Genomic DNA, 21,052 nt, shown 5'->3' with positions numbered 1-21,052 from the left:
TAGATGCGGTGTTAATGAGGCTACAAACCATTTGCAGTGTTGCTCGTCTATTAAGGTCATGTTCACTTCGCGAATTGTGCACTTCAGTATTTGATCCAACTCCCATGGGGTTTTGCCTGGTAGCATTGATATTTCATTGAATCCAATGATCGACTGTGCCTTTGACTTTGGCCTGCTAAATTATTTATTTAGTGCAGTCTGGATATACGCTATCCCCGCATTCGGATTATCATTGGAATGCTTAATGTACCAAGTCAGCGTGTGATCCTACAGAGCACTGACCAACGTTGCCTTCCTTATATTGTCGTGTGTGACACCATGTTCTTCCCATACAACTTTTATCATGAACCAAAACTGGTCCGGATCTTCATTCCCTACTCCCTTGAACACTGGTAGCTTTATTGCACTGGCCATACTACTTCACGGTGGTGGCGGAGGTGGTATGGGTGAAGTCGGGGGTGAAGATGGTGAAACTGGTGGTGGTGTGGGTGGGGGTGGTATGCGCGGAATTCTCTGCCTTATCAGGTTGATCGCACTTCTTGGCGAAACCTTCGCGAGCTCTTCTTCGCCCCCTCGTGGAGGTGATATCAAGGGGCTAGTTTCTAGTTCTGTGCTACCTTCGTTTCTATAGATTCTCCCACTCCGCGTAGCCCCAAACATCAATTTATTCGCATAACCCGCTTTTCACACAGTAGCATTTTAATCCAAGTGTTCAAAGATTTAACGTACTTACCTCGTGGTCCCTTGAGGAAGCGTCGTTCTTCCTCGCTATAGCTGACTGAAGTATCTACCACCAATTCAATGATGAATCCTCCTATGATTCGATCCAGCCAGTGATTGACAACGCGTGTGATCTTATCTTCCGATGCTTCTAGTCTGTGCACCAATTCTGGAGTCCACACAATAGGTTTATCGAGTTTACACCTTCCTTTGCTATTTTCTAGCTTCGTGATCCACTCGTACAACTCAGTAGGGAAGGATGCAAAGAAAATTTCATGGATCTCCGTATACACATAGGAATCTAACCACTCTTCCTTTGATAGTCACAGATTTCTGTTTTCCTGCGCCGCGAACTCGTGAATCTTTCTGTCCGACCACTCTTCAACTCCTTTCTTGGTCGGATTCCATTGATACGAGATAAGACATCTCTATGCAGATCCCGGTCCTGGCAACAGAACCATTTGTTGGCTTCTTGGGGCCTGACCCAGGTGCGGAGTTAATTAGCTAAACAAATCCCGATACTACTGGCCCTTTCGGAAACAGTCCGCAGAGCACAGACTGAGGTCTCACCCAAAGTAGTATGGGGGGTGTTAGAACCAGGTTTCCACACCTTGGAGATGTTTGATGAGTTCGACTAGTCCTTCATTTGTTCCTGTGCGCAGGTGGCTTCGCGCACTTTCCTGTTCCTCGCGACCTGGTACACTGCCTTCACACAACCCTAACTAGGGGTTGTGCCGCACTCTGCGCTATTACCTGAGATCTTATTTATCTTCCAGTCTTTTTTAAGCACCTTCGCTTACTTAAGTGTCTTAAGTTATACTTAACAATACAAAAAATTCATATAGGTTCGCTGTAAATAAACAGTATATTTGAGAACTATATCAATCATGCATTAAACCAGGAAAAGATACACATGATTATAGCAAAAATTCTCTTTATTGATTCATCCAATGGTTACAGACTCGAACTGCCCTGTGCACTCAGCTGTGGACTACTAGGCCTCTGCACACTCAGCTGCAGAGCCTTATCCTACTCTACGACCTAAAGACACGATCTACACTTGACTCAACGCTTCATCAATCCCTTAGACTCATCATGCTTCCTTCTTTATTAGTTATCTTTTACATTTAGAGCCTCGCTCTATTTATACAATCCCATGGTCCATGGACCATGGGTAGGTCTATCCAGTCGACATTACATTACAAAACTAGACAACCGTGTGACTCTATTATACTTTCGCGCCCCGCGCCCGAAATTTGCAGAGCTTTTACAACAAGATTCGGTCAAAACTCGGGCTTTGATCCCCAAAACATGCCTTGGGGGGATTCCATTCCCAACAAATGTGCAAACTGATTTTCAAGGAGACTTTCGAGGAGAAAATTTTGCAAAGAGCTAGTCAAAAAATATTGTTCAACAACTTGTTATGATGGGGGGTCATGCACATGGTGATTTACTGCATGCTGAAGACGTTGTTTCCTTGTTGTTGGATGATGCTCAACTTGAGCAGAAGATAAAGGAGCAAGGACCTATGCAGGGTAAGGATAGGTAAAGAAAGAGAAAGGGCATGCCTAACACAACAAAAGCTATTAGGATCAATGCTGAAGGCGATGATTATTTAGAGGATTTTGCATTAGCACAAGAGAATGATATTGAACTATATACTAGAAAGGTAGGAACAAGAAAGAGAAAATTTAATTCAGAGAGGAATCCATCTTCAAAACCTAGAAATGCACATAAAACCATGAAGGATTTAGAGGTACCTCTAGAACAAATTGATCCTAAACATTTTAGAACACATGATGATTCTAAACGGAAAGGAAGACCTGGGAAGAGAATGAAGAAGGGTAAAAATGATGTCTCACAACTAGGCATACCTGTTGAGAAAGTTGGAGAGTCTATAGAATCTCCTTGTTTTGTTAATACAGGTAATATTGATTCCAATGCAGAAATTGAAGAATAAATTTTTTCTCGCAGCTGGTCTTCTCCAATATAGAAGCCCATTTGCTGGGTTTATCTTGAACCAATATTGCAATTCTATTGGTACTAGATGATCACATTGGCCTTGGCATTATCTAATAAGAAGCATCTGTTGGCAAGAATTTGTACATGTATGATCAAAAATAGAAAGTGGTATACTGCTATGATTCATATTCATTCTACCTTTTGGTCATTTGAAACTACTATGTAGTGATACACATATGCCCTATTCTCAAGGTGCTTAAGCTAACTTAACTCCCATGCTTGCAGACTCAAATTATGCACATAGAAATTGAAGTAGGATATTTGAGAGGTTTGAGAGCTATCTGAGGTTGGTTCAATGTATTTTATGTTCTATAATATTCTTCAAATTGCATATGAAACAAAGTTGAAGTCGACTGAAAAACAACACTAGCCTTGGTGAGTGAATCATGGAAGCAGAAAAATATTTATAGAGAAGTATTGCTTATAGAATAGGTGTACAGGTAAAGGTCATGCATGCATTCCAAATAAGAGGAAATACAAGATTTTGATGTGTACAAGGGCTAGACATGCTGTAAGGGGAGTTAGAGAAATTCCATCCAATAAATTCCTTTGATAATAACAATTATTCTTATTCATAGTATGTTCAATTGATCAAATGAGGGCATATTTTAACCAGGGATGACAGTAACAATAACAAAGATTTAGTAAACATATCAATAGATAAATAGAAAATCCTGCAATATATGGATCTCCAATGTGGGCATTATATTGGTATAGATATTAGCAACCTTTTTCATACATTACTCATGACCCATTTCGTGGGAATTAAAAGACATATTATTCAACATTGTGAGGTCATATAACATGTAACACACCCTTGCTAAAATAAAGTTTTGAAAAGGTATAAAAGGCCACAAGATGGAATATAGAAAGGAGTCACTAAACAATTGCAATAAAGGAAGTACAACAGTTAGGTATTTGGTCTTCCAAATTCTACAACCGTTGGGATTTCAATAACCAAAAATTGCTTGCATATATACGCATCCAAAAAGGGTTATACAAGCATAAAATCTATCATTTTTTGTAAACTAGGCTTCATTCAAGCGTAAAAGTTATGGTTTGCTATTATGCAAGATTCATCTACAATATTCCCTATGTAAAATTTGTATGTGCACCATTTTATGTTAATTCCCTGTATCTAATAGTTGGATTTGGATCCATCTCATTATATGTGCCAAACGGAGAAATATTGGATCCACATGAGGTATATATGATTAAAAAATTTCCTTTTGCTTTCTTTTCTAGTGGATTTGAAGTAGAGGGTTGTTCTTGACCATCAAAAAGTAATCACTGAAAATCTAAACCTTGATTCGAATCAAGTGCTGGCTAAAGGAGTCAAGGAGGGTGGCATTTACAAACTCCTAGAAAATCCTAGAAGTAGAGATATGTAACACCCTCCTCCCACATCTACCCAAGCAATCAACCAACCGGGGTAAACATGCGATGATAGGCCACCATGATAAGATTCAACCTCCTTGGTGACTTTAAGGAAATGGAATCGATGAAACATCACATACAGTCATCCAACATCATCCAAATAACCTTCAGGAGACAAGTCAGTCACTTAGGTTGACTATCCCTGGGTCCTAATGCTGTTTGAGAGACTTAGGGCAGGGTAACGCTCCTTAGACACTGCCCAGGTGAGTTAGTATCAGGACTAATGCTCCCCAAACACTGCCCAGGTGAGTTAGTATCAGGACTAATTCTCCCTAGACACTGCCCAGGTGCTTTATAACGCTTCCCAGACACTACCCAGGTGAGTTAGTAGCAGGACTAACGCTCCCCAGACACTGGCTAGGTGCTTTATAACGCTTCCCAGACATTGCACAGGTGAGTTAGTCTCAAACTAACGCTCTGTTTTGCTAGCATTCCGGGATTTGAGCCACCTTTTTCGGCCCAGAGCCCAGGATATTGCCCAAAATGGAATGATCACTTAGAATTAGTAAGGATGCAAGGAAAGAATGATGCATAAGCAATAAAATGGACAAGATCATAACCATACCCATACTAGCCATGACATGAATTTCGTCAAACATATCATCAACATGTAACCTACAGGTGTAAATAACAAAATTAAGTGTAGGGGTCTCGTACTTATCTGTGAATCACTATGAACCATTGTTCCCTCATGCCATTTGTTGCATTATCCTCCATTAACTCATAAACACATTATCCATTCATATACAAGTAAAAACATGACGAGAGCCATACACAGCGGCTGTCATGAAATGTGCATATAACCAACATAATAGTAACATAAATACAATAAACATATTAACCATCAAATCCATGAATAAATTAGTACCTTTTCACATGAAAATCAATGGAATGGATTTCTTATTAATGAATGAAATGAACCAACCGGAGATGGGACTACCACATTCCACCCGACTGTAGAATGGCTGAGACAAATCTCTCTTCAACCATTCACCCCCGTGCCATATTCCAAGCATGAATGTGGGATCTCATAGAACACATCAATCAAAACTCATCCAGGGCTTCCAAAGGCCATCCACCTCAACCCATAAAATAGTGATTCCACCTCAAAGTCGGACATCACAAAACCATCATCAGATTGGTCTCCATCCAAGCCTTCCAGGGCTTCCAGGGCGTTTGTCCAACCAAGGCTTCCAAAACTAGTAACTCAACCCACAAATTATACAGAGCTTCTAGAGCATTTTTCCAACCAAGGATTCTAGGACTAGTAACTCAACCCACCAAGGGCTTCCAGAGCGTTTTTCCAACTAGGGCTTCCAGGACTAGTAACTCAACCCAAGCTGTTACAGGGCTTGTAGAGCATTTTTTCAACCAGGGATTCCAGGACTAGTAACTCAACCCAAGCTAAGGAAACATGAGAACCAACCAAAACAAAGTAATGAAAATAAACCCATAATCACCATGGATATCTAGGAAATGGCAAGGCTAGGCAATCCACTGTCAATCTCGACCATCCTCCTTGCCAATGACAGATCATAACCAAGAAGCCACATGCATGTGCCATGCGTGACAAAACTAGTGAAGAAATCATACATGCAACTTGGTACGTGCAAGAAAATATGATGTAGCTGCTGATGCCGATGCCCTCTTGCACTTCCCTGCTCTTCCTTTGCCTTCTTTCTCCAAGAATCCAAGTATGCCACACCCTCCAAGAGTGCTCCAAGAAAAATCCAAGTAACCAAGAGTATGAGAGAGAGAGAGAATAATGAGTTGAAAAAAATAAATGTGAACTGAACTGAAAAAAAATGTTAGCAACTGATCCTTAGAAGCCTTTTTATGAATGAGGCCTCTATTTTCTTCATTTCCCATTATTTTCCTTCATTTTCCACCTCACATGCAACCTGTGACCTTTCACCTTCTTTTTCTCCTAATTTCCATTATTTTAATAAATAAATGTGTCAAAATGCCTTTTAATGCCTTAGTCATTGCCTTTGCCAATTTCCTTAGCCATAAACAATCAAATGAACATTGTTACACAGTAATTTATCACTGCCTTCCTGTCAGTCACCCTGCTGTGTCCAGAAGTCACAATCACTAAGTGTTTGATCCCTGAACTGGCTTAAAACCCATTTTTCCAAAGTTTTGTGCATCAGCGCGTCTGTTCCTAAAATAACCGCGATGACCAGCGCCCCACAGTCTATTTCGTGCGCTGCCATCGCGGAAGAACATCACTTTTCCGCGATGACGCACAGCGCGGCTTTCGCGTGTCCTTCCGCGCTGACATGACTTGTTCAGTTATTGTTATGTGCTGACAGCGCGGCAGTCTCCATATAATCCGCGCTGATCCAGTTTGGGCGAATTTGTTCAAACAACCAGCCTTCCAGATCTCTCCAGGCTTGGTTGTTAGCTTTGTGAATGTCGACTCCCTTCTATGGCATGTCTGTTCGACCCTTTGCAACTACTCCCCTTGAAGATAAGCTCATCCTTCCACCTTTTTAGGAGACTCCTTCTCCTATATAAACTTCCACCATTACCATGAGCAGCTGGTTAGAAACTAGCTAGACTTAGCTTGGATTGTACAGAGCTTGTAGTGCTCAGATTGCTGCTATAGGTGTGGTGTGTTAGGAGTGGAAGTGATTGATTGCTTTGGGAAGTTTGTTTGTGACATTTGTGTGAGAGAGAGAGAGTTGTTTTTCTTGGGAGAACCATCCTCAAAGGTGAATGCTTGAGATACATGCTGACTGATCCCTCCTGAGGAGTTTACCGACGTCAGAACATTTGGTTGTACTCTTCTCTATTCTGATTAATAATAGATGACTGTTATTATTGTTCCATTCTCGTTTGTTTATGCAATGGATAAATGTGAATTATGTCTTTTCTGACTGGCATATAGTTACTTTTACTAGATTTTACGCTTGCGTTTGCCTTCTCTTCGTGTGTGCAGGTGTCCGTTCGCGGGGATCGCGGAGGACTGTGACCAGCTGAAGCGAAGGAGCGAAGGAAACATCTCTTCGTCACACGACAGCGCAGGAATCCAAGTAGGTGCTCTTCACTTCTTGTTTAATTGTAACTAGGAACATGCGTGGCAGCATTGTGTGATTGTTGCTAGACCCCTATTGGGCTAGTAGGGATCGCCTCTATCCGTAGAGGGGATTTACCTTCTCAACAATTTGGCGACTCCACTGGGGATCAGCCTTTTTGTCTCTTGAGTCCACTTTTGTGTTTGGCTTTGATTGATCTCTTTGTGGGTTTTTGGGATTGTCTTTTGTTGCTTATGAACTTTCTGGGTGTTTCTGGAAAGCGTCTTTATTATTAAAAAGCTCCTGCCTTTGGTTTGGGAAGTTTTTATTTTGGCTTTCCTTGTTTTTTACTCCCAGCGCGTTTTATTTCGGAACAGTCGCGCTGACATCGCGACTCTGTTTTTTTGGTTTTCTCTTCATCGCGCCTGTACGTCTAACAGCCGCGCTGACCTCGTTTTCAAGGGCAGCGCGCTTTATTCGTGTTCTTCCGCGCTGACATCGCGCCCCCTCTTCTTTGCGATTTCGATCATCGCGTCTGTGTGCCTTATATCCGCGCTGACCTCGTTTGTCCTAGGGCAGCGCGCTTTTTCCCTGACTTTCCGCGCTGACGTCGCAAAGTTGCTGAAGGCCTCCCCCTGTCAGCGCCAAGTTGCTGAAGGCTACCCGCGCTGAGCGTGAAAAACTCATTTTTGTCCAAATTGACCTCCTGAACCTCTTGCTGTGACTTTCCCTTCTTCTCCCCACTTGTCTGATGACTTGTTTTTCACTCTCTGAACTTCGAACTGTTTGATTACGGAGCTCAACTCCATAGGGTTTCGTTTTGCGTGGTTTTAAGTTTGCAAACAACTTCCCTTCTAGCTGCTTGGTTCATGTTTTCATCCTCACTTTTGCGATTACTGGATTGTGTTTGGGTCTCTAATTGACTGGTTGCGACTCTGGTCCGTCGGATGTTTGCTTTTCTCTATTTGATTTCACGCTCTGAACCCTAGGACATCTAGTGGCCGTGTGTGTGTCAAGCCTCCCGTGAGGATCCCTGTTTGCTTGATTGACCAGCTCGTTCTAGACTCGCTTTTCGCATTTTTTCAGTGATTGTCAGAGTGTATTGGTTTGTGCTTCCAAGTGGTCTTTTTCGCTTCCTCCTTGCTTGCGATCCTTGCTTGTTTTGCAGAGCTTAGATCACATAGCTCGTGCATTGCCTTGTTTCCCTTTGATTTCGAGACTTTGGTTGAGTGTTTTCGGGAACTTCGTGTGCTCTCATTAAGTAGTTTACTTGGTGTTCAAGTTCCTCCAAATTCCTTTAGGTGTTTTATGTCACTAAAAGAAAACAAATTAGTAGCTTACTTTAAAATTCAAAAAGGAAAAGAACATTTCATTGATTTCCATTTTCAAAAGAAAAGTTTCCTTTCCTCGCTTCAGTTGCATTTAGCTGCTTGTTTGTTTGTATTCGTTTTGTTTAAAAAATTCTTTGCTCTCTCATAGCTAGAATTCATCGAACGAAACGAAATTCTTTTGCATATAGATTGCATCTAAGTAATTGTGAGCGAACATACGATAGAGCTTGAAATCGAAACTTAATCTCAAGATCAACTATAAAATGAACCAAATGAATCTAAAAACGCATTGGAACTAAACGCAAATATTTAGAGGTCTAGGTTAGAGACGTGTTCCGGCGTCTTAAAACATAGTCACTGTTGTTTCACATTAGGTTGGGTGATTCCTCCTTCTGTGACTCGATAGTGGTCTAATACGGACTGCGCTCCCACGTACCGTCGAGTATATAGGGAGACCCCACTAGGTTTTTATCCTTTATCCATAGGAAGCCGAGTCGGCCGCCCTACAATTCGCAATGCAGTGAACACAGCATTCACGAAGATTGACCACCCGTACCCTAAAAAGTATTCTGTGGTTTTGCGAAGAGTTTGGCACACCCTCTACCTAGAGTTCCAGAGCAGTCACTTTTGATCCTTTTCGGACTCCCTAAACGAAAAGGTGCCTGTGAGCGTCTTGTCACTTCGTGCTCATTAAACATTCGAAGGAGACTGGAGTCATCTTTGTCCTTTTCTCGACTCCTGAAATATGAAAAGGTCAAGTTTGGTCCTTGCGTCTTAAAAATTAATTTGGCCACGATAACATCTCCTTTTTTAGGTCTTGTGTGCGATAGTTTTGAGTAGGCTTTTATCGATAGTTTCCTTTAAGAGTTCTAAGGGGTCTGGTCATCCTGGCTGACCCATCAACTCCCGGTATAAGTGACCAAGGTTCTCAATCCTCTGTTGCTCCCGAGGTACCAGTTGAAAGCGGTACTCTTCCCATTGTTCCGAGTATCCAGCCTATTAACGTACGGTCCCCAGGCAACCCAGATTACTTGGAGGATTGGAATCCCGTTTGGGAAGAAGATTGGGATACCCCCCAAACCCCCCGTACCCCTTTAGGTATGTCATCTCCAATGGAGGGGGCAGCTTCCAGCACGGGTGAGACACCCGCAGTCACAGACATCGAGACACCCGCGGTCACAGACATTGAGACCCCGATCCCGTCTTCATCTCCCCTCCCTCCACGATATCAATCGCTAAGGGATAGGTATGATGCTAGAATAACTTCTACCACTATATGGGATCCTACTCTCGCTGCCTCGATCGGCCCTTTTGTTTCGCAGCCTCTTTTCCCACCCCTCACGTCAGAACTCAACCCGCCCGTCACCTCAGTTCCCGCTCAACCTACTGTTTGTGTAGCACGTTCGACTCCGGTCGTCAGTGCTGTACCGATTCCCTCGTCTGAAGTTCCTCAAGCTGGTTCTTTTCTTGGAGGCATTCCAGGATCAGGACCGTACGATGCTTATGGGGAACCTATAACGGACCCAGATTACGATGGTCCTGTTTTCTTCTTCGATGCAAATGGTGAGTTCCTTGAGGAAATCTCAGGTCTCCCTCGTCACCCTTTCGAAGAGAACGAGGAATCTTTGAATGTCAGGTATGACCACACTACTAAGTACTTTGGAAACCGAGACCCTCCTCGGCAGCCCATAGGACCACCCAATCAGGACCCGTCATTCTACGTGCAGCCCCCTCAAGGGCAACCATTATATGGCCTGCCTGACCCAGGACAATCTGGGCACCCACAAGGTCAACCTTACCAGGAACAACCTATGGACATGGGAGGTCCGCCATACCCATATCAGAATCAACCTACTGGGCAGCCAGAGCAACCGTCTTTTCAAGACCAGCTTGGTTTCCAGCCAGGGTACCCCTCTGGACAAACTGGCTCAGTTTACAATCCCTCAAATCAACCAGCCGTCCAGCAAGGGTATCCTTATGGCCAGGGTGGACAACCCTATGTTCAACAGGGCCCACCTACCCCTCGAAACGCAAATCCTTCTGGGCAAGGGGGGCAACCCTCTGCCCAGCCTATATACCCAAGAGGGCAGCCTGCCGTACAGCAAGCCCAACCCTCTTCCCAACCCGGTTACAGTGGGGGACAAACGGGCCAACCGTCTATACAGCCAAATCAACCCGGGGTTTACCCTCACCGTCAACCTGGACAAGCTGGCCAGCCTCGGCGTCAACCAGCTATCCAACCAATTCGACCACCCGTTCCGCGAAGACAGCCCTTGGTGGCACATGGACAACCTGGCGTTCAGCAAGGCTATCCTGCTGGCCAACCAGGTCCATCTCGAATCCGACCAAGTCAACCTTCGGGACGTGTAGTCCAACCTCAACCGGTTCAAGGACAATACTCTGGGCCTCAGACTCAAACAGGTTATCAACCTCCATATCAAACGCAGCCTGCCTACCAGGCTCCGTATGCGACCCAGCAGTCACATGGCTACCAGCAACCCCAAGGGCAAAATCAGTATGCTCCTTACCAAAATTATCAGCGACCACAGGTCACTCCCTATCAAAATTATCAATATGGTCAACCTGGCGGGCAAGCTGCTAATTCATGGGGAGCTGGGGGGCAAACACAGGGACAGTCGTCCGCACACGGACAAAACTCCTACGGACAAACTCCCTATGTGCCAGGTCCTTTCGGACCAGGTCCATCGGGACAAAATTCCTATGCGGCCGGTCCTTTTGGGCCAGGTCCGTCTGGACAAAGTTCGTGGGGGCAACCCCAATCTGGGTGGAACCCTAATATCGCCTCGAACCCTCAGCCACAGATGTCCTTCAACCCGCAGCTACCATTTTTGGCTACGTTGGAACTACCCGATGTGTCTAAGTTAACAAACGATCCTATTTTGCATAACTCATGGTGGCCACCGGTTCCGACCAAAATACCAGGTGACTGTCCAAAGTTCGACGGCAAAGCCGGAGAGGATCCTCAAGCCCACGTAATGACATATCACCTTTGGTGTTCATCTAACTCATGGCTTGATGATTCTATCCGACTGCGCCTCTTCCAGAGGACCCTCACTGGTTCGGCCGCAAAATGGTACATCGAACTTCATCGCGGTATGTTTTCAGACTTTAACTCGTTGGCTATGGCCTTTCTTACTCATTTTCAGTTACCCATTCGGTACGAGACTGGGACCCATTTGCTCACGTCTCTAAAACAGGATACGGCAACGCACATCTCTGATCATATACATGAATGGAGAAGGCGCCGTCGTTTGATTAAATTTTGGATTCCCGATCAACTCCTGACCGACTGGTTTACCACGTCCTTTGTTCCTAAAATTGCCAAAGATATTGCAATGGGGGCGTGTGTAACTGAAGAGCAAGCGATTGCGCGAGCTCAATACCTTGACTTAGTATATTCTCAGTCAGGTACTTTGTATGACTATTTGCCAGATGCCCCGAGGCACGGACAAACCAAAGCTCCACCGAAACCGTCTGTGGATGGAGTTATTGGCTCCGTGAATTCACCAAGTAAGAAATCAACCGCAAACTCTGGGAAGCAGAAACAAAACGCCTCTAACGAGAATGCTTCTCAGAGCCCATCTATTCCTGGGAATACCTCCGAGGTAAATGCCGTTCAGTCCACCGCGGCAGACAAATCCTCGAAAGGCAAAAAGAAAGGAAAGGCCAAAGAAAAATCCGGACAACCTAAGCAGAATCCTCCTAAACCTCCCACCGAGGACGGAGCCAAGCGGAAGCCTAAGTATCCCTGCCTCATTTGCGAGGAGGATCACTACACCAAGGACTGCCCCAGGCGGTCCGAGGTTAGTCGGCTTTTAAAAGGTGCTTCAGGGTCCCCCGCCGTGCTTAAAGAGCCTTTCCCATCCCAGCAGACGCATCAGGTGGCAGACCCTTCTCAATCCTCTTCCTCGTTCGGTTCTCAAGTATTCATGGCAGGAACCATCCCCGTCCACGTCATGACTCGAACGAAAGAATATCCATCTTCAGCCGGGAAGGAGCCGGAGGTCCCCTCCAGCGCTCCCGCGTCTAGTTCTGGCCCTCTTCACATTGAACGGCCCAGCACCGAGACGATCCCCCGACCCCCTCCCAAAGGTGTACTCAGGAAGTCATCTTATAACCCCAATGCTCGTGCCGCTCAGCATTATAGCATTGTCGAGGACTTAGCTCAGGCTCCGTCTGCTATGTCCGCGTTAGAAGTCCTCCAGAGCTGCCCCTCCCAGAGGAAGTCCCTGCTGTCAGCAATTGGTGGCATCGACCCGGCAGATTCGGATCTCATTTCTTTCGACCTCGAAGGTTTCACGCAGAGATTACCTCATCAGGTGGCCTTCCTTATACAAGTTCTCATCAAAGGCAAGACGATTCACCGTACTGTCATTGATGAAGGAGCCTCAACCTGCATCATGTCGGTTGCTTGTTGGAAGGCTATTGGTTCGCCTGCTCTGAGCCAGTCTCCCACCACCCTAGAGGCGTTCGATGGAAGAGAATCTCGTCCACTTGGTATCCTCCCGCGTTTACCTATCTCTTTAGAAGGGAAAACTGTAGAAATCGAGGTTGAAGTCGTTGACGCTAACCTCACTTACAACCTCCTTCTAGGACGAAGCTGGACTTATGCCATGCAAGCCGTGGCTTCCTCCTTATTCCGTGTCGTTCGTTTTCCCCATCAAGGAAAAATCGTCACGGTGGACCAGCTGTCCTTTTTTGCTTCCTCTTCTGAAGGGAATGTACCATTCGTGGAGCATACCTTCAAATCGCTCGAGAGTGTGGGTGCCGGATTATTTAAAGATCCCTCCTTGATGGGAGTCTTTCCCCTCCCACCTCCAAATCTCGCCTCCGTTAACATGATCACGACGCATTCTGATCCATGGGTTCTCCCTCCCGTGAATCAAGAAGACTCCTGGGGCGAGATGATGCCGTTGAGCCCAGCCGAGCTCAACTACATCGAAATAGTTGCTGCATCGGCTTCAACCTCCGGACCTGCTATTCCAGGCAGCGTTCCCGATTCACCTCAAACCTTCCCCTGGTTGGGAGAGAAGGCCACCTCGGACCCCCTGAAGGAATCTTTCCCATCCGACGAGGCTATTATCGAGACTATGTCTCCCGAAGAGCTCCCTTGGTTAGATCACCACCATCGCTCTTCGTTCCTCCCTCCTCATTCGGAAATGGCCACGTGTCTCGGAAAGTTTGCTTCATGTCTCCCACATATCCCTCTCCAAACACCTATCCAGTTATATCAAGTGTCTTCGGAAGGGAACATGGGTAACATCACGCAGACTTTGGCTATCGACATCTCTGTCAAAACAGGGGTTGTCGAAAATATTCATATTGGAGTCACATGTACTCCTGAGGAAATTCAAATCTACACAGATCTATTTCGTGAATTTCGTGATGTTTTCGCATGGTCTTACGAAGAAATGCCCGGCATTGACCCCAGTATCGTGGAGCACGAAATCCCTACCTATCCCGGGGCTAAGCCTGTTCGTCAGCGTTTACGCCCGGTGCACCCTCGAAAGGCTGCAGCCATCAAGGCCGAAGTTGAAAAGCTTTTTCGAGCTGGTTTCATTTATGCCATTCCCCTCACGGAATGGGTATCTAATATAGTTCCTGTCAATAAAAAACAGGGCACTATTCGGGTTTGTGTTGACTATCGCGATATCAATCGCGCCTGTCCAAAAGATAACTTTCCTACGCCTTTTATTGATCAGCTTATCGATGATTGCGCAGGAAGCGAAATTTATTCGTTCATGGACGGCTTTTCTGGTTACAACCAGATCAACATAGCCCCCGCAGACCAGCACAAGACTGCTTTCATTTGTCCTTGGGGCACCTTCGCTTACAAGAAGCTACCTTTCGGTCTTAAAAATGCCGGCGCCACTTTCCAGCGTGCGATGTCGTATGCTTTTCATGATATCCGAAACATCGTACAGCCTTACCTGGATGACCTACCCGCTCATTCAGCTAAACGTCAAGACCATCCATCTCATTTACGCGAAATTTTCCTTCGCTGTCGACACTACCGTATTCGACTCAATCCGCATAAGTGTGTCTTCTGCGTGGAATCTGGCCGACTACTCGGGTTTATCGTCTCCCGAGAGGGCATCCGTTTGGATCCCCTTAAAGTCGAGGCCATTGTGAATCTTCCTTCCCCTGCTACTCTACAGCAATTACAAAGCTTGCAGGGAAAAGCCAATTTTCTCAGACGATTCATCCCAAATTATGCCGAGGTGGCCAAGGGTTTCACGCGATTACTAAAGCGAGACACGCCCTTTCATTGGGACGCTATCGCTCAGCAATCTTTTGAGCATCTTAAAGACCTTCTGGTCTCAGCTCCGCTCCTAAGACCTCCAAATTACCACCGTGACTACACCCTTTATCTGGCCGCTGCCGATACCACCATCGGCATGGTTTTAGTGCAAGACGATGACGATGGCTCGGAGCACGTTGTATACTATCTTAGTCGCAACCTCCTTGATACGGAGACTCGCTATGCATATGTCGAAAAGTTGGCATTGGCCGCTGTATGTGCCGTCCAACGTTTCCGTCATTACATCCTGTTGCGCACAACGACCGTGATCTCTGACTGCAACCCCATGACCTATATTTTATCACGTCAGTTGCTGGGGGGCAAATACTCGAAGTGGATCGTAATCCTCCAAGAGTTCGACTTGGAATTTACTGCCGCCAAGTCCAAGAAATCACTGGTCTTTGCTGAACTGCTCTGTTCCTTACCATCTCAATCTGCACCATCTCATTCAGAGGAGCAAATTCCGGATGAAACGCTCTTTCTCATCAGCACTCTCGACCCATGGTACGGGGACATCATTGTATATTTACAAACGTCTTCGTTTCGTCCCAATACATCAAAGGAAGCCCGACGACGGATACGTCATCAGGCTCAACCGTATCGCATTTTAGGCGACACCCTGTACCGCCTCGGCGTCGATTCTATTCTTCGCCGATGCTTAACTCTCGAGGAAGCTGAGCGAGTCATGAATGACTGCCACTCCGGCGCTTGTGGCGGCCATATGTCCGGATACGCTACCGCTCAAAAGATCCTCCGCGCTGGTTATTTCTGGCCTTCTATATTCAAGGATTGCATCCTTGCTGTACGCGCATGCCATGAATGCCAGGTTTACCACCGGAAGATGCGTGCACCTGTTGCACCACTGCACCCTGTTGTAACCGTAGGTCCATTTGCCAAATGGGGCATCGATTATACGTCCTGTAACCCTCGTTCGGCCGGGGGGCATGGGTACATTATCGTTGCCGTGGATTATTTCACCAAGTGGGCCGAAGCGATGCCTACATTAAACGAAGACGGTCACACAGCGGCGCAGTTTTTATTCAATCATATCATCACTCGCTTCGGAGTCCCTCAGGCTATTGTTACAGATCATGGAAAGCATTTCCGAAATCATATGATGACAGAGTTAACGAGCCAGTTAGGCTTGCGTCAAGATAGTTCGTCACCGTACTATCCTCAATCTAACGGTCAAGTTGAAGCTGTGAACAAAGTTTTGATCACCATGCTTCAACGCACCGTCAATACACACAAGTCGAACTGGCATCTAATGCTTTTCCCAGCCTTGTGGGCCTACCGGACTTCTGTGAAGGATGCCACCGGTTTCACCCCGTTTCAACTGGTCTATGGACTGGAGGCTACCCTTCCCGTCGAATGTGAAATTCCTTCATTAAAATTAGCTGTCGAGTTGCTTCCCAACACCACTCCGGTGGAGGAACGGCTTCTTTTCCTAGAACGGTTAGACGAGACTCGTCGTTTGGCCTCTCTGGCTATCGAAGCGCAAAAGAAGAGAGTCAAAGCTCACTTCGATCAGAATATTCACCCTCGTTCCTTTGTTGAGGGAGATTTAGTACTGCTCTACGATCAAGCTAAGGATAAGCTGGGGGCAGGAAAACTCGAATCCATGTGGTTAGGTCCCTACATCGTGAAACGTGTTTTACAAAAGGGCGCATATGAGTTGATTGATTATGAAGGAAATCCTCTTGACAAGCCCCGAAATGGGCTGTATCTGAAGAAGTACTATGCATAGCTGCTCACACTCACTTTGTATATACGTGTGTTTTTTTGAGTTTTTACTGCATGAGTTTCTTTTGCTTTGGTGTGAGGGCGTGTTTTTGCCCCTTATTATGCTTTCTCTTTCCTGCGCAGATGTCTCGTACTCCTTATGTTGGTTTCGCTGATGGTGCCTGCCGTAGTACTTGTAATTTGTCTTCGGCAGCGTGGGTGATCTACGATCCTCACGGGGAATTGATAAACCTGCAGGGTGTATGCCTAGGTCGTACCACTAACAACGTTGCCGAGTACAGTGCTGTAATAGAATTACTTGCCGAAGCAGTTGACCTCGGCATCCGAGAGCTAGTGGTGAACCTGGACTCCCAGCTGGTTGTCCATCAACTCAACAGACGATATTCCGTCAGAGACCAGCGCATATTAAGGTTGTACCTACGTGTAAGATTGTTAGAACGGAATTTCGATTACATTACTTATCAGCATATTCCGAGACGATTAAATACGTTGACTGATGCATTGGCAAATCGTGTATTAGATAGACATTTGCGAAACAGATAAACATCATACAAGGAAGGAAAGAATAGCATAGTAAGACCATAAGCATATGTAAATAAATCATTCCAAGCATAGTTTGCACGTGTGTTTTTAAGCTTGCATTAAACATATAAAATCCATGAGTCGAGTGTCGTGCAAATTCATACATAAGATCACAAATTGTACTGAACAAACGCATAACACAAGATAACACATCATCACATGTAACAACGACTCATCCAAAAATCGGTATGTATATATATATGTATCGTGTGGCGCTCAAAAATAGAAATACATGTCCCAAAATCTCATACATCTGAGTCATAATGTCTCAAAATAAACAGTGGAAATAAAACCTAGGTGACTAATCGACTGGATGGTGCTCTCTGTAGTACACAGCCGCTCGTGCCACCCGCCTCAGAAGGCGGTGCACTCTGGGTTCCACACCCACTGTGTGGATCTGATGCTCCACAGGAACCTCCTCAACCCCCTGGAAGTCCGGCACCCCCTCCAGCAACCCCTCAAGGTTGCGAGCCACAATCTCTGGTGTGTTGGCCCCTGGAGGGGCTAAGGCCAAAGCTCCGGCTCCCGGGCCCTCTCTCCGTGCCGTGGCAGTCAGGCCAATCGGTCTAGTAGGCCCCACATCTGCATGACAAGACATTTATTAAGACATGTACATAAAAATTTAAAAAAAAAAAAATACAAAACTCAAAAGACAAAAAGTGTCATACCTGCATCATCCCACTGTTCACCCGGAGGCAGCACCAAGTCAGGATCATTGCGGAAATCCATCCCCGCATATGGCCAATCCTGTACGAAGATCTCCTGCTGGTCCAACCAGTCTCTGAAATATACCCCCCAGCTATGTGGTCGGCCGCCACCCCCACGTGGCATAATCCGAGCCCATCGTGAGGCCCTCGTCTCTCGAGGATCTCTGGGGGCATCCACAGCCATAGACTGTAGTCGCATGGCTGGTACTCGCTCCAGAATGAGCGGGACCAGGATCGATCCATACCCGAACTGCTTCGTCTCTCCGCGACGGCAGTTGCTCAATTGCCTCTTCATATTGTTGCACACTGCAGTGCACCAGTCAAACACGGTAGGCTCGAGGCACTCGAGGGCTAGTAGGAGATGGGTCTTGGATGCCTCATGGTTCGCCATGCTGCCCGCTGCCCGGGTCACCATGAACAGGATGGTGCGCAGCACTATGTCTCTCACTGTGGGGATCGAGCACTTCCCACTCCGCGTTTTCACCGCCCCCGGGCAAACCTCAGCCATCAAGTCATCCAGGGTACCACCGCTAGGTCGCTGCCCCTCTAAGATGGGCCTCGCACCTCGGCGCGACAACCCAGTCAAGAAAAAGATATCCATATGGTCAAACTCAATGTCGTGACCACGGATGGTGAACTTTTGGTCCACCGGGTTCCATGCCCTGATCAGAAGCTCCAGCAGATCATGTTGGGCCCTCAGACGCGGCGTAAGGAAGAATTTCATGAATCCACACGCCCGCATGGCGTTGCAGCAATTTACGTCTCCCCAAGCAGCCACATCCTCTACATCGTGGACTCTCTCTTGCCATTGAAAGGCCATGGTGTCCTGCATGAACAATAAAAACCAATCAGAAGTGCTTCCATGTAAAAATTCACGTTCATTTTCAAAAACAAAATTTTTTCCGCGCCAGCGCGGCTGTTTTAGAAACAGCCGCGCTGACAATGGCAGCTCTTTGTAAAAAATGCGAGGTCAGCGCGGAAGAACACGCCTTTTCCGCGCTGACCCGAAGTTGGTTACATTGGCTATTTTCCGATCAGCGCGACCCCGTGGGCAATTTCCGCGCTGACCGAGGGCGCACCCATGCAAATAAAAAATGCCCAATTGGGCCTATTCAACCGTTAAAAAACTCCTAAAACGAACCAGAATGCAGGGCAAAGGAATGGGAACCTACCTGGAAGAAGCAGATCTGAAAATGGTCTCCGGATGGGCTGGCAATCGCTCCGTCAACTTTTTGGTTTCTCCACGTCCTTCGCACTCCAAATAGTAAAATGGTAAAAATGACTTATTACCTCCCCCTATTTATAGTAAAAACTCCTAAATTACCATATTTTTTGGGTTTTTACCATTTTTAGCCATAAAACTAACCTTGGTTCTGTTTTCAAGCATGTTTCAATATGTTTTTACGTATATCGAATGGAGTTATGCGGGTAGTGCCCTTGTGCAGGTACAGGTATCGCAGTTTGGTCGTGACCGTCCACAATTCATATGATTCCCAAAGTGTCGTCTCTAAGCTCTTTTCCGACGTTAAACAAGAGAAGATGGCCGAGCTCCCTTTCAGCTCGTTAAAGGGAACGAAAGGCGGTCGTTTTTAAGCTCTTTTTCCGACCGTTAAACCAAAAAGATCGCCGGGTGTTTGTCGTTTCGCACTCGATATTGGCTCTAAAACGACGTGTCTTCGACCACTTTTTTACTTTTTCCGGTCGGCGACACTATTTATGAAAAATACTCCTCGGTTATAATGGCCGGGCGGTTCTTTCGAGCACAGTTTTATACTTTTTCGGGCTCGGGAGACACAACTGTACGAAAAAGGACCCCCCTGGAGTCTCCTTTTCCGCATTCTTTTCAGACTCTCGAAACAAGAAAAGAAGCCGAGTTTTTCCTTTGTCAGGCTCGTTAAACACTCAATGACATCGGATATTGTCAACATGACACACACCAAGCATATGTTATCCCCGTCAAGCTTGTCATCCAAAAATAATCGGGGTACCTGCCTGCAAAGGTGGGGAAAATGGAACTTTGATTACAGTCGTCTCGGCAGTACGTCACTCTTGAACATGGCACTCCGCTGTTTCGTGTCTGGGTGGGGTCATCTCATCTCGTTTTCACTAGCCTCCATGGGTTTGGGATATTCTATTTGACCTCTCATCTGTTCATTGCCGTCATCATCTTATCCGCTGCTCATTTGATGTCAAGTACTGCCAAATCCGTTACAGTGCCGTTATATGTTCAAGAGAAGTTGTCCTCTGCCACAAAGCAACCTCGTTCGCTATCTCATCACAAATTATTATACCTCTGTCTCGTGTCGATGATGTGGGAATCATCATGGCCCACCTTCGATCAAGGCCACTTCTCGTCGACTTCAACTCATTATCCGAGAAAGTGACTTAGAGACTCTTTCCAGGTGCCTTGGAGCCTGCATGCCTCAATGGCAGGTTCCTCGTGTTCGACGCAAGGTTTACGTCATTGACCTACGATCGAATGATTCCGTGGGTGTTCGACACCAGCTCATTGATTCACACGCTACGGATTGTACCTATAGTACCTTGAGGGCCATTGTCATTATTGGTGGTACCTCTCGCGTCTGTTAACGGTTCTCATCATTGGCCGGTAATCAGACGATGTTCATGCATGTTCGACTCCAACCCCTGTATTCACATGTGTGGACTTGTACTCTGTTCGGGTCGAGATGGAGCGCAAGACCCTGGATCCTTGCTCACTGTGGTCCAGGTTGCGATTTTGTGGATAATCATCACATGACTCATTGATGGATGGCTGCGCCCATACCTGAGTTTTCATGGATGGCTGCGACCATACCTTGTCATTATTATGGTCTCTTTAGCTGGGTGGCTGCGTCCATTCCATAGACCAGTCTCGCATGTCTTTTGGATGGCTGCGCCCATGCCTAGACTGCATGTATGTAATTGTCAGAGATTTTTCGGTACTTCCTGGTGGTGTTCCAGTTCGGCGTGTGTTGTAAAGCATTTCACCCCTCCCACTCTCTCGGTCTTCATGCTTTAGGGGGCATCTGTTACACAGTAATTTATCACTGCCTTCCTGTCAGTCACCCTGCTGTGTCCAGAAGTCACAATCACTAAGTGTTTGATCCCTGAACTGGCTTAAAACCCATTTTTCCAAAGTTTTGTGCATCAGCGCGTCTGTTCCTAAAA

At 46.1% G+C, this 21,052-nt stretch overlaps 1 pseudogene; it reads left to right on the top strand.

Annotated features, from left to right (window-relative positions):
- The window catches only part of LOC149146904 (chromatin-remodeling ATPase INO80-like), a 31,322-nt pseudogene extending 28,642 nt beyond the window's left edge, over positions 1-2,680 (top strand).
- Positions 2,681-21,052: the final 18,372 nt, after the last annotated feature.

Source organism: Pinus tabuliformis, chromosome 9 (genome assembly GCF_031772625.1).
Source record: "Pinus tabuliformis cultivar Carrire ecotype Pingquan chromosome 9, CPIR1, whole genome shotgun sequence".
NCBI lineage: Eukaryota > Viridiplantae > Streptophyta > Pinopsida > Pinales > Pinaceae > Pinus > Pinus tabuliformis.
This window is presented reverse-complemented; position numbering and strand designations above follow the sequence as displayed.